Here is a 17,715-nt window from a genome sequence, read left to right on the forward strand (position 1 = left end):
CTTGCAGACTTTATACTCTTGTCAGCAGCAAAAATCATTGTATATAAACTGTATATCAAACTACTAAAATATAATAATGGCATAATTCCTAATAACGTCCCATAAATAATAACACAGACTTTCTAAAAAGTCATTGTCTTCGATCTCTATGAATCCTCAAAATTCCAGCTGTTCAAACGGCCTCTGGGAGATCAATGAAATAGCTTGACAGTCCCAAGGTCACCGTAGAGGCTCATGTCATACCTAATCAAACGGATCTCTGTTCCTTTGCCAAATACTCCACCAAGAAGCCTCTTATAACCTCATCGGGGAGGGGGATGGGGAATGGGCATGAAAGTACTAGGGCAAACGTCATGCGCAATCTAAACGCCAGAGCAACACTGCCTACTGATTATCTGACTACTGATGTTTTAAAGTTAAGTTTACAATAGTCACTGAGCTCAGTAGTGAAACAATGATCTCTAAAATATCTATTTCAGCTCAAAATTTCTTACTTGGGAAACTAATCCAATCCAGAGTATACCCAGACTGTGCCTACTACAGTGCCCAGCAGGTAAAGAAGCTCAAATGCCAGGGAATGGTGGTCACTAGGAGGTCTGTCTGCTGGAGCTAGCATCAGCCTCTCCAGAAAAAAATAGAAAATTCCCTTCTGCCAGATCAATATTTACGAGCTGTAAACCAAAACCATCGCTAACACCATCACTATAATTCTATCCACAGTAACTATCATAAAGGCCTGACAAATGCCCTGTAGATGGAAGTTCTGAATAACTGCTGTTAAGACCTCACCAAAACCCAGTAGATGTTCATAGTTCACCAGATAGAAGTCAGTTATGACATCAAAATTCCAGTTTAATCTGTGAGGAGATGTGAATGTAACTGAGACACACTTAAATGGAATATACACATGAGTTTTATTTTTATATCTGGCATGCCTGGACCCATGCCGAACCCTCAGCCCCTCCAGCTGCTCGGGCCTGTCCTTAGGGGCTCTGGACCTCCGAGTCTGACAGCAGCTCAGCCACCGCCTTCGCGCCGCCTGCTTTCCAGACAATTCGGCCCCGCGCAGGAGCTTCCTGGGGGCGTCCCCACCCGCTCCAGCCCTCGAGGCTTCGGGAGATCCAGGCCAGGAAGCGCGAGCCCCGCAAGGGACCCCGGCGTCCAGGCCGCCTAACGCGCGCCCCTCGCCCAGCGCCCCGAAGCGACCCCGAGGGGCGGGAACCGAGCTGGGCCGCGGGACCGGGCCGGGGGCGCGGGGCGCCTCCAGGAGCGCGGGCTTCCCCCACCTCCGGCGACGACCCCACCTCCCGCCCCCGCTGCGTGCGCGCCTGTGTCCGTCTGTCTGTCTTCTCTTTCGACGTCAGTGGGAATTTCCAGCCAGGAAGTGAGAGAGTGAGCGAGAGAGAACGAGAGAGAAGTGCACCAGCGAGCCGGGGCAGGAAGAGGAGGTTTCGCCACAGGAGCGGCCTGGCAACGCGCTGACAGCTTCCCCTGCCCTTCCCGTCGGTCGGGCCTCCCGCCGCCGCCTTCGGCCTGCACGCCGCCGCCGGCCCCGCTCCGAGAGCGCGGCGCAGCCCAGGCCGGAATCGCCGCGGCCAGGAAGGCGGCGCCGCCGCCGCCGCCGCCGCCGCCCGGCCACCGCGCGCCCTGCGCTTCCCTCCGCCCGCGCTGCGGCCATGGCGCGGCGCTGACTGGCCCGGCGAGACCGCGCGCCCGCTAGCCCCGACCCGCCCCGCACCCGGGCCCGCGCGGGCTCCGGCCGGCCGCAGCCTCGTCCTTCTCCAGCCCGCAGGCCTGCGCTACCCCGGACCACGGGCGCAGGGAGGCCGAACGCGGACTCGCCAGCAAGGTAAGCCAAGCTCGGCAAGTGGGGGCCACGCTGGGGACGGCTGGCCCGAGTCCCGCCACCCACCCGCCCTGCACCCCTTCCAGCCCCACTCGGACTTCCTCATTCCTGCGCTAACCGGTGGTCTAGACCGTGGGAGGAGGTTGACAGTACAGTAGTCGAGAGGCACATGGGATCGGCGACAGGGGAAAAGGCACATCCGCACTTCGCAGGCGCTGGTCGGCCGAAGGGCCGCGGCCTCCCAGGCAGTCATTTCTCTTCACGTCCCTTAGCTGGACGGGAACAGGAACCAAAGGGGGACTCTTGCGAACTTTTTAAAAAAATCCCTACCCCTATCCCTTGCTGCGGGGTGGCAAGAGGGTTTAGGTGCGCTGCGGCGCGGAGGAGAGAGGGGAAGGTGGTTGGTGCAGTGCAGAACCAGATTTCACCTAAGGGCGTTCCATGAAATGAAAGCAGAAGTGCTTGGCAGTCCTCCTGGCTGGGAAAATCCTCTCCAACTCCCCAAAACTAAATAGGAGAGCTTACCACTTCATCTCCTACTTATAGAAGAAGCCCCCACCCCACCCCCCACACACATACACGCACGCACACGCCCCCCCTCCCCCCCACCTACTTCTCAACTGAGACATAACATTCACCTGCTATCGGACCTGTCCAGTAATTTTTTTAAAAAGTAAGGAGGGTCTGATACTGATCCTCTAGGGCCTGGCATTCGAGAGAGAAAAGAAATTATCTACTTACAGCACGTTTTAGACACTTGATTATGTAAAACTCTTGGACAGTTGTCACCATGCATTGTGCATGACCTCTAAAGCAAAAATAATGATATGAAGAAAGCCTATGCTAAACATAAGTTTTCCTATGGTCTTTTAAAATAGACACCGAGGGAGATTTTTGCCCTGATTTATTGGCCTATCCTGAAACTTAAATGGGACTTAATGATAAAGAATTTGATTATCGAGATTTAAGACATTTTCATGGACTTTTAGTAGAGGTTTTCAACATTGCAGTTTATGGAAATAACCATATTTAACTCAAATATTTTGTTATAAAGCTCATAATATGAGGAAATCGTTATGGTAGTACTACTAAAACATTTAATAGCCTTGGTATCAAAATATTCTTCTACGATCTTTGATAAATACTGAAGCTTGGGATCAAGATGTTCAGTAATTATTTTTCTAGCAGAATTCCTTAACTGAATATTCTTGAGTAGTTTAAACAGCATTAGTGTTTGTTAAAGCTTTAAAAGGGAAACTTGATTAAATGAAGCCCTTAGCTGAAGTGTTTTCCTGATTTTAATATTGTGCTTTCTAGAGATGCACTAAAGAAATTATGTAAATAATTTAAAGCTAAGTACTATTTTGAGGTTATGAACTTGGGAAGACAGGAAATAAGACATTTGTTTCCTGTAGCATTTTACATTTATCATGTAATTGAATTGCTAAAATGAAAAGAATATATATAATGAATGGAAACATGAGATCTCCTGAAATTGTTTATCCATATTGATAGACCTGCAACTCCTACTATGTCCTCCCGATTGTTTAGAGAAAATATCTTCCCTGGGCTTCAGCCTACTGGACAAACTTGAACACAAAGGGAGACTCATTATATGTATATTTAATGTTGAAACTAATATACTGCTTGCTGTGAAAAGTAAACCACTTCTAAGCTATTTGAAAGACTAAAGAAAAGCGTATAAGCCTATTGTTGGTGGCGATTTGAAAATCTATTATCTTTGTTTTGAAATTTCAATTTTACGTTCTTTAGTTGGCGCTCACTTAGGCTGAGTAAATGCCTGTTTTTCAAGCCCAGTTAGTAAATACTGGAGTATACATACAAAAATAGTCGTTCCCCTTTGTAAGCACTGCTTTGATCTTTGTACTTCCTTTTTACAAGTACTTCTACCTCTTAAACAAGATCATCTGTGATGACCGAGTTGTAGTTGGTTAAAGCTCAATTAGTCTGAAATAGGCAAAATTTTAGATTTAGTGATCATATTCCTTACATTTCTCTTGTCATTGTTTCTTGAAACAAATGGAAGCTATTTTGAAAAACTAATGTTTTTGCAGGTTGTTTTTACTACTGCTTTTAGACTTACAGATAATTGGTGAAGTAAATTACTACCTTGACTTTCAGGGATTTGCTCACTGTAGTAGATAGGAGGTCTAGATAAGGAATTGGCAGCTACATGGATCTTGGACTATCATTCAATCAGCAAGCCCTTATTTTTACCTGGTTTATGAGAGGTATTCCCCTGTTCAGAAGAGGTGAAAGTTCTGGCTTCTGAGGGGGAAGTGGTTACTTCATAACCTTCAATTGGTTTGAACTCAGAAGAAGTAAGAAAGGTAGTTGACTATTAAAACAATAAGTTAAAATAATATATGAGGTGCTGTATGGATTTTTGATAAAGTACTCAAAATATCATCTTTTTCATCTTCAAGACATAGTAGATGTGCAGTTCTGAACATACAGATGACTACAGAAGGAAGTGTATGTGGAAATGTGGAGTAGTTTAACCAATAAAGTAAATATTCAGGTTATGCTCTTCTGGTCTACAGATTGAACAGGAATCACATAAGCAGGAATGGATGTATATGAGTCAATGGCTATGCAAAATTTCTCGTTAATTTGTCTTAATTTTAGTAGGAAATTTGTTTTGTTTGGTTGGTTTATTGATTCTCTGTTTATAGTATGAATTATATAAGGTGTGGGATTGTTATTTTAGGAGGAGGAGAAGGAAGAATAGAATGTCAGTGCTGGAGGATACTTTAAGGTATTCCTGCTCCTACATCTACACATATGTCTGGTCAGGGTTAATTGACAATTGCTTCTAGGTGCCAGTAAACCACACCGGAGCAATTTACCCTGCTTTTTGGGAATTAATTCTCATTTGCGCTGTTGCACCTCCCATAAGTACTGAAGTCACTTACTATGTTCTTAGAGGTGAGTAGGTAAATCATCAGGAGCACATCTGTTCCTTTGAATTGATTCTGTCACTGCTTAGCAGACCTTGAGGGTTTTAAAGAACTAAAGGCATTCAGCCTGAGGGAGGAATGTTGGGATGTTGTGTCATGCATAGTCCTGCAAGTCACTTTGGTTCCTTGACTGTGCTTTTTTTTTTTTTTCATCAGATTAATATTTGACCCACACAATTTGGTAGAGTTAAATAGTTATGGCAACATAACCAAGCCTCTTATCTTTATAATATTTCATTAATGAATATTCAGTGCCTCACTGTTAAACGAAAAAAAAAAGTAGTAACATTCTTTTCATCATGATGAAATTGCTTTAAACCTTTGGTCTCTGATGTATTAGAGAGTGTTCCTGGGTGCACATTGATATGCTGTCTTTCAGATTTTTCAAAAAAGAACGATAAGCCTTGAGGATCAACCAGTAGTTTAGAAAATAAGTTGTGAAATAAAATTGCATTGCTTCACCACAAATAATTTAAAGCCTAACAGTTTTACACAAAATAAAAGTAATATAAGGTGTGATTTGTTAAAGATTATAGAAACCTGTAGATTATGGATGAAAATATATGTTTAATTTAGAGTATTAATCATAAAAACATTATTGTATTTTAAATTTAAAAAATCAATTATTGTACTTACATTTTCTGTAGTAACTAACCCAGATTTAATCATCAGTAATATGTTTCATCTGCCTTAATTTGTTGCCTTTTCTTGAAATTAGAACAATGATATTGTATGGTTTAATTATCCATTGCAAATTTGTTTATTACTTTTAATTTGCCTTTCATCATTAGGCCAAAAACCTTATAACCAGCTTTTGTTCTGACCCATACTTTCAACAGATATCAATAGATTTAAACTATCTGTAGATTCTATTTCTGTAAACTGTGAAAAAAAATTTTGATTGTGCTTTAAAGAAGAATATAAATATTCTATATGGCTTATTCTTCAAAGGAGCCCAAATTATAAAAAATGAAATTAAAAAGAAAAGGAAAAGCTGTAATCAAATTCTAAAGTTTCAGCTAAAAAGAAATAATATCTAATCTATACCAACAAATATCTGTTGCTTAGCATTGTGTTTGCTGGTACATAGAAAGCAATCAGTAACTATTTGTTGAATGAGTGAATGAATGACATTTGGTTGTTTTGTTCTGTTTAATGGGCAGCCTTTTTCCGTACAGAACAAAAATTATACTATTTTGCCTTGCCTCTGGGAAGAAAGAAGCCAAAAGCACAGTTTTTGCTTCCTAGGTATTATATTCTTATCTGAAGAGCACTTGAAATTGACTAGAACAAGTAATTTATTAAAAAGTACCTAGTGCTTTCCAAAAGAGAAGCATTTCATTCTAAAAGAAGAATTTATAAACTGAGAAAAAAGTGCCTTTGCCTTTTAGTTTTAGAGGCACTTATTAAGTAAAGTAATAAAGTAATTGAAATGATAAAAGGTACTTGTACAAGTGAAAAATGTAACTTTTGGGCTAAGTTAATTTCTCTGCACTCTATTGAAACAGTAATTTCAATACTAATATTTCCAAAAAAGGAAACAATGAAACAAGCACTACTTTTAATCCAAGGATTGTTAACACCTATCAAAATTCATCAATGACCAAAAAAACCCCAAAATGTTATGACCTCATCATAATAGATATTGATCATAATAGATACTTAATCATAAATTAAGTATTTAATATTATGAATCAAATACTCATCATCCATAAATCTGTGACTGTTAAAAGTTACTAGATAGAAAACCTCAGAAACAATCAGGCAATTAGCAGCGTTTTACTGTACTTTCCACTTTCATATTTTAATGGTTTTGCAACACTATAAAACCTGGGGCCTCGTCATGGCAGGATTCGTTCATTATTTCTCAGTCGTAGCATTTTCAGAAAAATGACCTTGAAACTCTGAGTGGCACCATTTATTCTTTGTGGACACAATTTATGAGATGAAATATACCATCCAGACTAGAAAAGAGCAAAATGCCAACACTCCCCATCCTAGAGTCATTGTGCCCCCAGGGAACCCTAAGGCAGCCTTTGTGGGAGGACAGACCATTTTATTGAATTTAGCTCACTTCTGCTTTGCTGCCCACTTAATTCTGCTTCTGACCCTGACCTCTCTACATGTCACTCACAAATGTACGTTCAAGATTAAAAAATTAATTTAAAAAGTTAGTCAAGAAATATACATGTATATGTATAATTGTTTTTGTTGTTGCTAAGGAACTGAGGAAAAAATAAAGTTTTTACATATATAACAAGTGCATTGTAAAGCTGTCATTGTTGAAAAGTACTCCAGAGGTGAATAGCAGTGTTTGTTAGCTGAAATAATAAAATAATCCAAGCACTCTGCCTGTGGCTTGCCTATGAGGTGGCTACCAAAAAACGATACATTTTGGTGTGTTCCATTACATGATTAAGTTCCATTTGCAGCTTGTGGGCATGAAGAGAACCATAAACAAAACAAAGCTATAACTTTATCCTGATCCTTACTGTACTAGTCAAAAAATGTATGAACATACATTTCATATTGGAAAATAAAGCTATTGTATTTTTATTTGATGTGCATCTTTTGATAAATAAGGCTCACTGAGTTTCTAGGATAGGTTTGCTTTTGGCTAACTTGAACTAATGAAAGTATAAGACCTGCATAAATTTAAGAATACCTCTGTAGAAAGATTTTAATATTTTAAAAACTAATTTGATTGTTTTAATAAATTTTATTTGTCAAAGTAGCAGTTATTTTAAATAAGTATTATTATTATTATTATTATTATTATTATTTATCATGGATTTGAACTAAACATATTATACCATATTTCAGTGTTGTACCTGTCCCTCATTTATTCCAGACGTCAATTCTAACATACATCAAGCATGCAAAGAAGAAAAATTAAAAGTGATGACAAACGCCTAATCACCTGCCTATTTATTGGTTCCGTGCCCAAGCCTGCAACTCATTTAAATAGTGAAAATAAATTACTTAATTGTCTTAGAAAATATGCCTTCCAAGACAAAAATTTTAGGAATGAGAAAATGGCTATTTTTGGATGTTTTAACACGAATTCCTGACTCATGTTTTATTGATATTTGAAGAACTTCTTCATCTACCAGTTCTTAACTTGGTTTATTTTGTAGGGTTTAACCGTTTATTGGTGTTTGACCATTAAGACTTGAATTATAAACTTCAATGTCTTTTTCTTTTAAGTGGAATGTGGGTGGTGGTGAGGTCAAAGGAGAAGAATCGCTTAAAATTTACAGTGTCTATTAAAGTACTCTACATATAACACAATCACCTTCATGACTTACAAAATTAAAAATGAAGATGATATGGAAGGATGGAAGAAGTATGGACAGGCGTTCATATAGAGGAAATTTGAAGTAGAAAGGAAGGAACATAAAGAAGTTAAGAATAAAAATTAAATTAAACTGAATATTTTTGCTCCATTGGATATTTAGGAAAGTACTTACAGGAATATACAGAACCATTGATTTTAAATAAAAATATATAAATCATATATATAAATATATAAATCAGTATGTAAAATCAAAACTGAAAACCGAATATAAAATCTTAGAAATAGTAAAGATTATTTTTTAAAAATGCACTCATACTGCTAATTTCAAACCAACCAGAAAGCCTGGGAGGATACTTTTTGGAGGAGATGGATTAAAATAAGCCAAAAATATTGCTAGTCCTATACCCTACATTATGTTGCTAATTCATAGTAAGGTATATAAGTTAAGTATTATGTTGTGCGTGTGTGTGTGTTTTTAAGAGTTTTTTGAAAGATTTGGTACAAACAAAGGATAACTTAAGCATAGGTAAAGCTTTAAGAGTGAGAGTCCTCTGTAGAATTGAACTTCATTATTCAATTGAATGTGAGGATAAAGAAATTAATCTAGAAAGTGAATCAGAATTCCAAAGGAAAGGATAAATTCTGTATTTCATGGTTGAGGTGAGGAGTCATAATGAAAGGAGTGAGAGAGGTTGCCCTTGAATAGATCTTTTTTTCAGGCATTTTATAGCAGATTATCCCTATTTTTGATTGAAAACAATGGACATTTCCCTGCATTCTAAAAACATGTTAGAAGTGAGTTGTGGTTAAGCAAACATAAGTACACCTGAGAAATTAAAATCAAAAGTATGGTATCTGATAACAATTAAATATATTTCCTTGCTCTCGTGCTGTATCGTAGCATTCGTTTGACATAATGTCTTTATGGGTTTCTCTTCATGTGTTTACCCAATTTCCCATTTAAAACATTTAACCGAATTTAACAAGCACAGTTTAGAACCTTTTAAATATTTTCAGACTATCTTAAAACACTGTTATCAGTCATTTACTCTGCAGTTACTTCTTTTTTATGATGGGTGTGGAAAGTATCCCATTTCTCTTAGAAAGTCTGCTATAATAGCCTAATAGGAGTTAGTTGTTTAAAGAGGTAGTTAAAACCTGTTCTGAAACAGATGGATGATTTTTGGAGTAATTGTGCTATATTTCCTAAATATCTGTTAAACTGAAGGAGTCCAGTCAGTTAAGGCAAGCCACAGAAAACTGGGATTTTACTGCAGAGACACTTAAGTATCTTCACATAGATGCCCTCATTGGTATGCCAATATTAAATTTATTGTCATCCCTTCCCCCAGATTGCCCAGATTGCTACCCCTCTGTGTTTTAGGGAATGCAGTTGTTAGTCCTCTATAGTCCATTCAGTATGTTTCCCACATTAGAAATCTAGGAGCCCTTCCTTCATATACACTCTCTCCTTTAGTCAATCACCAGGTTCTATCAAGTCAGCCTCCTCCTCATCTCCAGAATCCATCCCTTCCTCATTGAATTTCTAGCTTTCATTTTTTGCATTGTCTCCTGCTTCTGTTCTATCTTACATTCCAGCATATTGGTCAGCTTTCTAAAGTGCAAGTCTGATCATGTCATTCTCTTTAAATTTCTGAATTGAATCTCAGTTGTCTTCACAAGCTGATTCCTGCATACCTCTTCTCCTACCCCTGTTCCTTACGCATGCCCTAATTCTCAAATCATCCACATTGACTTTTGGTTCCTTATCCATGGTGTCTTCTCACTTTGAATGTTTTTGCATAGGACCTCCCTCCTACCCATCCTGCTGACTACTCAACCCTCAGGCCTGGTTCAAGCATCACCATTTCTCCCACCCTCCCTTCTTTGTTCTCCCTGACCTCTTCATAAAGAGTTACATGCCCCCATTCTGTGTGCTCTTGGCTTTTTATGTGTTCTGAAAAAGAAACATCTTGAGGACAACAATTTTTGTCTTATTTACTTTTTATTTGCATAGCACCTGGTAAGTTTGCTGAATGAATAAGTGGATAACCAAACAAAATATCAGGAGACTATGCTACTGATTAGGCTGTGTGGCTCTTGGCAAGTTAACTAACTTCTCTAGGTCTTTTTTTTTTGTCCCTGTAAAAAAATGAGATGGTTAGACTAAATGGGCATCTACTTCCAAAATTATTTGTTTCTTTTAAATAATTGCATTAATTATAAGACTTCAGATTTTCTTGCCATATTGAGGTAGGTCTACTCAAGGAAAATGCGTGTGAGTATGTACAAAGCCAATTCTTGATTATCAATATGATAATATAAAGAACTATCCATTTTGTGGATAATAAGTTATATCTTTTGGTCCCATTCTAGTTTCTTCCTGATGTTCAGATGTTTCTATGGTTATATCTTTTCATTATTAGTCTCTCACATTGATATTTCTCCAAAGAAATTCATGGCAAATTTGAAACAGAATTTAAATATAAAATTCAATATTTGAATTCTAAATTGATTCAAGTTCTCACTGATTATAACTCTATTTGGAGGAGGAATAGGGGAAGTGGTGGTACTATGAGCTGAATCCTCATCTGTCACAGAAAGAATACAGTGTCTTAAATTGATAAATCAATAAAAAGATATAAGCTTATTATTGGTTATAAGAAAAGAACCATCAGATAAAGCAAAAAGAGAAAGGTCAGAGTGTTAAAAAGTCAATCTCTCTGAAAAGCAGGGTTGGAGGTGAAGAGGGGTTGGATAGGGAACTTTTTTTTGTTTATATAAGCATTTCCATCTTTGCATAGGATTTAAAAAAATTTTTTTTTCTTCCCCTGCTTCGCCCCCAGCTTTATTATGGTACAATTGACAGTAAAAATTGTATATATTTATGGTGTACACTGTGATGTTTTCATATATGTATACATTGTGAAATGATTAAACCAAGCTAATTGATATAAGTAGGATTTTATTTTTCTAACAGTAATTCATTTGAATATCTGTTGAGTCCTTTATATGTACCAGGCACAGTTCTAAGAACTGGGATTATAATGCGGAACAAGACAGAAATCCAGAATTTCGTGGAGCTTAGATCATGTAATGTTTTAAGTTTTTAAAATTTTCTTTTTACTTTAGACTTTTTTTTAAATTGAAGGATTGCCTAAAAAAAGTGCACAAGTCATAGAGTGCAGTTTTAATGATTTATCTCAAAGTGTACGCACTTGACCTAGGTGTTGGTGAAGAAATAATACGTTGCCAGCACTGCAGAAGCCCCCTTTCTGTCCCTTCTTAGTCAGGACCCCTCTCATTTAAAACGTTTCACTAACGACTTTTGGATTATGTGCATGTTGATTCCATGACTCATATTCATCCACAGTCACGAGTTGACTGAATGAATTCATTACTCCAAAGTGCTAATAACAACTTTCACACAAGTAAAAACTCTGCTATGGTTAAAGACCCGCTATGGTCAGTTCATTTCAGATTTTCCTCACTAAATAAACTTTTTTTCTCTAGGATATATGTATTAGTCCATTTCTGTTACATATAACAAAATGCACAGAACTGGATGATTTATAAAGAAAACAAAATTTATTTGCTTACAGTTTCTGAGGCTGGGAAGTCCAAAGTCCATCTGGTGGTGGCGACAGTGACCCAGGCATCTTACATTGCAAGATGGTAGAAGCAGAGAGAGCAGAGAAAGACAGACTCTCCTCTTCTTTTAAAGCCCTCAGAACCATGCCCCTGGCCACCATTTTTAATCCATTCACTACTGCACGGCCCTACAATCCAATCACCTCTTCAAGGCTCCACCTTTCAATTACCGTAATAGGATTTGCCACCCTCTTAACAGTCACAATGGGGGCTGAGTTTCTAATATGTAAAATTTGGGGGACACAATTCAAGCTTCAATGAGTTTTGAGGGGACATAGTTCAATCCACTACAATATATAAATATAAATCCTAAATTTAAAACATCACATTTTTACATTAATTTTTCGTTTATGACTTTAAAAATAAATTTTTTATTCAGTGCCAAGTAGTCGAGAGTCACTGACAAAGAGACAAGGGAGAAAGAAGTATTTGCAATTGATTTTATCAGACATAGAAGAGAGAGTAGAGTTCACCTCTTTCTCCCCGCTCTCTTTACATGTTAACATCTGTATACATTAAAGAGTTTATCTATATTAGTCGTCATTGTGAAAACGTCTTCATAACTAGATTCAAGGACTGAAAGATCCCCTGTATAAGGTCTGATTTTGGTGCTTGCAAATCGTTATATTTTTTTGTGTGTGTAGTTAGAAGGCCTTTTGCTGTGATTGTTTCTTTAAGGGAACCCTTTGTCCCCCCCAGGCTGATTGTAGCCATATCCATAAAACCAAACATTGCTGGTTCACATGGTGAACCCCCTTTTTTGTTTTTTAAACATAAAGGACATATTTTTATGGATTTTTGAGGATTAATAAAACGAAAATCCAAAATAAGTCAAGTCATATTCAGATTCAGGAGAACTGGATGAGTTTCTCTGTATTTGAACAAAAGAATACTAATCTCTAATCCATTATCCATGAGGTCTACTTCCTCCTCGATCTGAAAATATAAATATTGTAAAATGGTGCTCAAGGCAAAGGCTGGACATCGAGATTAAAATTCTGTCATATTATATTTTTAGGGAAGAATCTGTAGCATTAGAAATGTTGAAGCAAAAGGTCAGAACAAAGTTCAGAGAATCAAACTCCTTTTTAATTCCACCTGAATGAAAGACCACAATCTATGAGTAGATGAATTGGTTTTATGTGGAAATAAAAGGTACCAATATCTCAGGAGTGTCTTCGATTATAATATGTAAGGTTTTATCTAATTTACTATAATCTTTAGAAAACTTCTCTAGCTCTAAAAATTTATTCTTAGCAGATTTTGCCCTACTATAGAATTAATAAAAATAAATTTTACTTAGAATGGAATCTGCCATTTGATATGAATAACTTACAGTATGATTAAAAAGTGTCCAAAACATCTTTTTGATCCTGTGAATTTCAGTCAGCTATGATTAAGAAGATAACCATAGACGAAGATCTATTTCTTATGGAACACATTGGAATGCATTCTAATCACTTTAATAAAATTCCTGTCCCCCATGGTTATAGTGAACATGATACAGCAAGAACTTAGATGCTTCTTTCACACAGGTAAATGAGGTTATATTTCTATGTTTTATTGATTCTAAGAGGCACTTTCTCCTCCCCCACAATTTAACACCTTGGCTTAATTGCATATATTTGAGGATTTTCTTAATACCTGATTGAATTCCATTGTGATTGGATAATATATTCTGCATACTTTCATTTCTTTGAAATTTATTAAGATTTGTTTTATGGCCCAACATATGGTCTGTCTTGGTGAATGTTCCACGTACACCTGAAAAGAATGTATATTCTGCAGTCACTGGGTGGAATGTTCTATACGTGCTCTTAGGTTCATTTGATTGATGGTGTTGTTTCTAAATCTTCTATATCCTTACTACTATGGTTTGAATGTGTCCCCTCCAGAATTCAATTGTTGAAACTTAATGGCTAGTGTGATGGTATTAAGAGGTAGGGCCTTTAAGAGGTGATTAGGTCATGAGAGCTCCCTCCCTCATGAATGGGATTAGGCGCCTACATCTCCTCTAGCCCTTTTGCCTTTGGCCAAGTGAGGACAATGTGTTCCTTCCCTCCAGAGGATGCAGCACTCACCAGACAACAAATGAAAGTACCTTGATCTTGCACTTTCAGCCTCCAGAACTGTGAGAAATAAATTTCTGATCTTTATAAATTACCCAGTTTCTATAGCAGCACAAACAGACTGAGACACTGATGTTCTGTTGATTTGCTTTTACCAGTTACTGAGAGAGGAGCATTAAAAATCTTAACTAATTGTGGATTTACCTGTTTCTTCCTTTAGTTCTGCCACTTCTTGCTTCGTGTATTTTAAAGCTTTGTTAATAAGTGCATACACATTTAAATCATTATTTCTCTGTGATGAATTGACCCTCTTATTCTTGTGAAATATTTCTTTTTGTTCCTGGTAATATTTCTTCTCTTAAAGTCTACTTTATCTTATATTTTAATACAGCCTGATTTTTTTATATTTAGTATTTGCATGATATAACTAGCACAATTTATACTTTTACACTATCTGTATCTTTAATATTAAGGTGCAATTTCTTAAGAAAAGCATATACTTGGGTCTTGCTTTTTTATCTTCTGACACCATCTCTCCTTTTTATAGGTGAGTTTCATCATCTCCATTTAGTATAATTATTGCTATGTTGGATTTAAGTCTCCCATCTTGGCTGTTGTTATCTATTTGTGCTGTTTGTCCTTTATTCATTTTTCCCTCCTTTCTTACCATCCTTTAAATAAGTCAAGTTTAGTTTTTTTTTATTCCAGTCTATCTCCTTCATTGCTTATTTTCTAAAGTGGTAACTTTCCCACTTTAGAAGAGTATTTTTATGACAATCCCCATCCTTGAGTCTACAATAAATTAGTATTATAACATTTGTATATTATGTAAGAATCTGACAGTGGCGTACTTCTATTTGTCCTCTTCCTTTCCCCTGTGCTATTATTGTATACGTTTTACTTCTGCATATGTTTTAAAGTCCAAAATATAGTGTATTGTTTTGCTTTGAACAGTCAATTGTCTATTTAGGAAATTAAGAAACAAGAAGCCAAAGTCTTATGCTTACCAATATAGTTATCGTTTTTGGTGCTTTTCATTCTTTCATGTAGGTTCAAGTTTCTAGTGTCATTTTCCTTCAACATGAAAAACTTTCTTTAGCATGTCTTTTAACAGGTCTGTTGGTGATGAGTTCTATCAGCTCTTGTTTATCTGAAAGTGTCAATTACGGGCCAACCCCGTGGAGCACTCGGGAGAGGGCGGCGCTGGGAATGCAGCAGCGCTCCCGCCGAGGGTTCGGATCCTACATAAGGATGGCCGGTGGGCTCACTTGCTGAGCGCGGTGCGGGTCACAAAAAGGACAAAAAAAAAAAAAAAAGAGAAAAAGAAAGTGTCAGTTACACTTGTGCTATTAAAGGATGTATTTGCTGAATATCGACTTCTAAGCCAATTTTTTTTTCTTTTAGCACTTGAAAGGTGCCTTTACATTGTCTTCTAGCTTGTATTACTTTTGATGAGAAGTCAGCCACCATGCTTATCCTTGTTCTCCCATATGTACTGTGTCCTTTTCTCTCCCTTGCTATATTTAGGATTTTTTTTTTTTTTTTTTAGCATTAATTTATAAAACTTTGGTTGTAATATGCCTAAACATAGTTTTGTCTTTATCCATCATGGGGATCTGTGGGATTCTTGGATCTATGGGTAGATTTTTTAAAAAATCAAATTTGGGAAATTCTCAACCATTATTTTTTCCAATATTTTTTCTATCTTTTCTTTATGAGACACTAAATTACAATATGAAAGATTGCTTTATATTTTCCCATAGGTCACTGAAGCTGTCTTTACTTCTTTCTGTCTTTTTTCTCTGTGCTTCAATTTGGATAGTTTTTATTGACCTTTCTTTTAGTTTATTGATTCTCTCTTCCATAATGTTCAATATGTTGATAAATCCATATGGTAAAATTTCATTTCAGTTCTAGAATTTTCATTCGGTTCTTTCGAAAAAGAAACACTTTTCTGCTGAGACTTTCTATCTGTTCACTCATTATGTTTAACTTTTCCTTTACATTATTGAGCATATTGGTATTAGCTGTTTTAAAGTCATTAGTTCCATCATTCCATCATTTGTGTCATTTTTTTTCTTCTGGGTCATGTTTTCCTGCTTCTTTGCAGGTTTCATCATTTAAAAAAATTTTTTTACTTATTATTATTTTTAAATTCTAAGATATTGTGGAACAGTTGAGGTAGAGGGGGAGAGGGGAATATGGTGAGAGGAGGAGGAAGGGGAGCATGTGATTGAGGCCCATGGCACCCCCCTCATTGCAGCAGGGGAGCCCTGGATGCTTCCAGTGGCAGCTCTGTGGTTGCTGCTGAGCTGAATGTGGATGTTGGGAGGGCATGGATGAAGTCCTCAGCATACCTCCCCCCCACAGCTCAGGAGCCCGGGGCACTTCTAGTGGCAGCCAGATGGTCATTGCTGGGCTGGATGCAGACATTAGGGGAATGTGGCTGAGGCCATTGGTCCCCCTTGGCCCTGGCTTGGGGGCCTGGGGTTCTTCCAGTGGCGGTTTGGTAGTTGTTGATGGGCTGGATTCGGACATCAGGGGAGTGTGGCTGAGGCCCTCAGCCCTCCCCCTATCCTGGCTTGGGATCCTGGGGGCTTCCAGTCCTTCTAGGTTTTATAGGTGTTCTTTGGTGGTGTTAGGCCTTTATGGGTTAATATGAGAACTTTGTTGCTGATCTGAGGGTGTTTTGTGTTTTCTTTCAGTTCTGTGTCAGATTATTAGCTGTCCTCACCACTTAAACTCTGCATTGGAACTAATTTGTTTGTCCTTTGCTTACTTCTAAAATGAGGGAAGTTCCTGTGGGGACCAGCACTTGAACCCTGTGGTTGAGCAAAATTGCTGCTTTGCTGCTGATTCCCTGGGGAAGGCTTTTTGTACAGCTCAGGTTTTAATTATTTACCTTGTAAGCACTTCTAGGTTTTGTGAAGTCTGGTACACCTGGGCTGTGTGGAAACTCTGGTCTGGGCCTGAGTCTTTTCAGCGAACTGTGCCCCCTGTAATTCTATACTCCTGACCACTCTACACTGAGTGGGCCTGTGCTAATTGAAGGGCAGATCAGCTGTCCATGCTGTGCCCTAGTGTTCCTCTGGTGGGCCTGTCCTCCCACCCCGCCCACTCCAGACACTTCTCATGGGGTGGGTGGTGCGCCGGTCCCTTGCGATGACTCACCAGCCTCTTTTTTCAGTTGTCTGTGACCCCTCACTCCTATGTAGGTCCACGAGAACCCTGTTAGTGGTCTTGCTGGCATGGGGGCCACCAAGACCCTCTTCTCCCCCGTGGCTCCCAAGTATCTTCATATGAAGGGCACACAGCTACAACATTTGCCATATCTTGCTCTGTGTGCTCACCAAGGCCAGGCTTGAAATGGTCGGGGCTCAAAACAGTCAGAGCAGTCCTTTCTTTCTCTCATTGTGGCTTCTCTTGCCTTCATGAACCTTGTAGGTCTCTCCTCCTCTTCCCCTAGCTCTAGCATTCCTAGCCTGGCAGTCATTGCTTTTTAATAGTTGTAAATTAGTTGATTGTGGGAGAAGATGATGCTGGGGACCATCTGTTCTGCCGTCTTGATTCCAAATGTGGCTTCATCATTTTTCTTGTACATTGTGGATATTACGTTGTGGTGGAGAGTTTGAATTTTCATCTTCATTTAAAGAGTGTTGAGTTTTGTTGTAGCAGGCAATAAATTTACTAGTGGATGACCTTGTTTTATTGAGATGGGTCTAGAGTAGCCCTTATTTTAGAGTGTTTTAGACCTACGCATGGTCTTTCCGAGGTCACAGCTGAGTGCTCAGCATGTTCAGTGATCTCTCCACCTTGTATAATTGCAACTTCAGTATCTCTCAGTACTGTATGACCTCTAGAATCTCCATC

The 17,715-nt window shown here is 38.3% G+C and overlaps 1 protein-coding gene across 3 annotated transcripts in view; it reads left to right on the forward strand.

Annotated features, from left to right (window-relative positions):
* The first annotated feature begins 1,702 nt into the window (after positions 1–1,702).
* NFKB1 (nuclear factor kappa B subunit 1) overlaps positions 1,703–17,715 on the forward strand; it is a 128,172-nt gene continuing 112,159 nt past the window's right edge. For all 3 annotated transcript variants that reach the window (XM_063108728.1, XM_063108729.1, XM_063108730.1), the window contains exon 1: positions 1,703–1,849. The gene's annotated coding sequence lies outside the window, so the exon portion shown is untranslated. The remainder of the gene's footprint in view (positions 1,850–17,715) is intronic.

This window comes from Cynocephalus volans, chromosome 9 (genome assembly GCF_027409185.1).
Source record: "Cynocephalus volans isolate mCynVol1 chromosome 9, mCynVol1.pri, whole genome shotgun sequence".
In the NCBI taxonomy this organism is placed as follows: domain Eukaryota; kingdom Metazoa; phylum Chordata; class Mammalia; order Dermoptera; family Cynocephalidae; genus Cynocephalus; species Cynocephalus volans.